Source organism: Dendrobates tinctorius, unplaced genomic scaffold (genome assembly GCF_039654945.1).
Source record: "Dendrobates tinctorius isolate UK_male_01 unplaced genomic scaffold, ASM3965494v1 ptg000126l, whole genome shotgun sequence".
Classification (NCBI taxonomy): domain Eukaryota; kingdom Metazoa; phylum Chordata; class Amphibia; order Anura; family Dendrobatidae; genus Dendrobates; species Dendrobates tinctorius.
Window position 1 is genome coordinate 26,018,693 of NW_027361794.1, and position 2,466 is coordinate 26,021,158.

Consider the following 2,466-nt stretch of genomic DNA (forward strand, 5'->3'; position numbering starts at 1 on the left):
GCCGGGAGCTTACTTTCCCCGCGGGACACAGGAGTACACAGCAGAGCCCCAAGGAGCAATTTAAAACTTGCACGTAACGTTCTACCGGAAGTGACGTGCTGGAAGCTGACCAGAAATTAGGTAATTTCAGTAGGAGATTGTGACGGAACCATGGAGGCACTTCAGGGAATGCTTCAGATCCATCACCGTGTCCTCCTCTGACAGCGCGGATAGCAGGATCGCCTTGGAATCGGGGATGTCGGCCATGTGAGCGGATCATGATATGTCCTCACCAGGAGGCTCAGGTGGGCACTACAATGGGAGCTGGGCTGCTATAGTATCTGTATAGAATTTTTCTTTCTCTGTTTCTTTCTCTCTCTGTTCTTTCTCTCTAATCTTTTTTTTCTCTCTCTCTGTTCTTTCGCTCTCTGTTCTCTTTCTTTCTGTCTCTGTTCTTTCTCTCTGTCTGTTCTCTCTTTCCTCTCTTTCTTTCTCTCTCTCTCTGTTCTTTCTTTCCCCTCTTCCTCTCTGTTCTTTCCCCTCTTTCTTTTTCTCTCTACCTCTCTGTTCTTTCTTTCCCCTCCTTTTTCTCTCTCTCCCTGTTCTTTTTTTCTGTCAACTCTTTTTCTCTCTCCGTTCTTTCTTTCCCCTTTTTTCTCTCCCTCTCTGTTCTTTATTCCCCTCTTTCTTTCTTTCTCTTTCTTTCTTTCTTTCTTTCTTTCTTTCTCTCTCTGTTCTTTTTTCTGTCCACTCTTTCTTTCTCTTTGTTCTTTTTCTTTCTTTCTTCTTTCTCTCTGTTCTTTCTTTCCCCTCTTTCTTTCTCTATCTGTTCTTTCTTTCTTTACCCTCTTTCTTTCTCTTTCTCTCTGTTCTTTTCTTTCTCTCTCTGTTCTTCCTTTCTTTCTCTCTGTTCTTTATTTTCTTTCTTTCTCTGTTCGTTCTTTCTATGTTCTTTCTTTCTTTCTCTCTCTGTATCTTTCTCTGTTCTTCCTTCCATTCTCTCTTTCTTTCTCTGTTCTTTATTTCCCCTCTCTTCTTTCTTTCATGCGTACACTACTAATCAGTAGCCTCCATCACATGAACGTGTTTTGCCACAGAGCGAGTATCCGTGTGGATCACATGCGTGTCCGTGTGATCCACACATAGAGAAGTCCGTTTTTGGCCGTCACCACGGCATGAGTCGTGGTATGTGTTAAGGGGGGGCCAACTGAGACTTTTTCGCCCGGGGCCCTCAAAAACCTGGAGCCGGCCCTGCCCAGGGGTGGGATTCAGCGGGTTCTCCCCGCTTCGGTGGAACCGGTTGTTAAAAAAGCAGCCAGTTCCCCGAACCGGGGAGATTCACAGCCGCGATCCGGTACTTTGACGTTCCTGCAGTGCAGCCGGCAAGGAGCAGGAGCAGAGGAGGACTCTTGCTCTGCTTCCTAGTCCCGCCCGCCGCGCCGGATACCGCGCATTGATACGTCGGGTCGTTCTCTGCTCTGTCTCTGACTACTGGACAGAGCACAGCACACCCCGGAGGCCCCCGCCCCGCGCACTGATTCCCGCGCGCAGTGCGGCATTGGCGGGTAACTGGAGCTCGCTGGAGGAGTCACCGCCACTGCCCAGACTTGTCAAGTCAATGTGAGCTGAGCCCAGGCAGCGTGACGGACCGGTGATTTGCGCACACCCGGAGGCCGGAGGAGCAGGACGGGCGGTGCGGGGCCTGGCCATCCAGGAGGCCTCAACCGCGGCCACGGGATTACAGTGACAGTCTTCTTCTACAGAGTCAGACGCGTCGCAGCCTGTCGCCTGTGTATCTGGTACACAGGCCAACGCCGGGTCAGTGAGTTACTGTCTGTATGTGCTGCGTATTGGGGACCTGTGCTGCCTACTAGGGACCTGTGCTGCCTACTAGGGACCTGTGCTGCCTACTAGGGACCTGTACCTGCCTATTGGGGACCTGTGCTGCCTACTAGGGACCTGTGCTGCCTATTAGGGACCTGTGCTGCCTACTAGGGACCTGTGCCTGCCTATTGGGGACCTGTGCTGCCTACTAGGGACCTGTGCCTGCCTATTGGGGACCTGTGCTGCCTATTAGGGAACAATGCTGCCTATTAGGGACCTGTGCCTGCCTATTGGGGACCTGTGCTGCCTACTAGGGACCTGTGCCTGCCTATTGGGGACCTGTGCTGCCTACTAGGGACCTGTGCCTGCCTATTGGGGACCTGTGCTGCCTATTAGGGAACAATGCTGCCTATTAGGGACCTGTGCCTGCCTATTGGGGACCTGTGCTGCCTATAGGGACCTGTGCTGTCTATTGGGGACCTGTGCTGCCTATTGGGGACCAATGCTGCCTATAGGGAACAATGCTGCCTATTGGGGACTTGTGCTGCCTATTGGGACCTGTGCTGCCTATTGGGGACTTGTGCTCCCTATTTGGGACCAATGCTGCCTATTGGGGACTAATGCTGCCTATTGGGAACAATGCTGCCTATTTGGGACCAATGC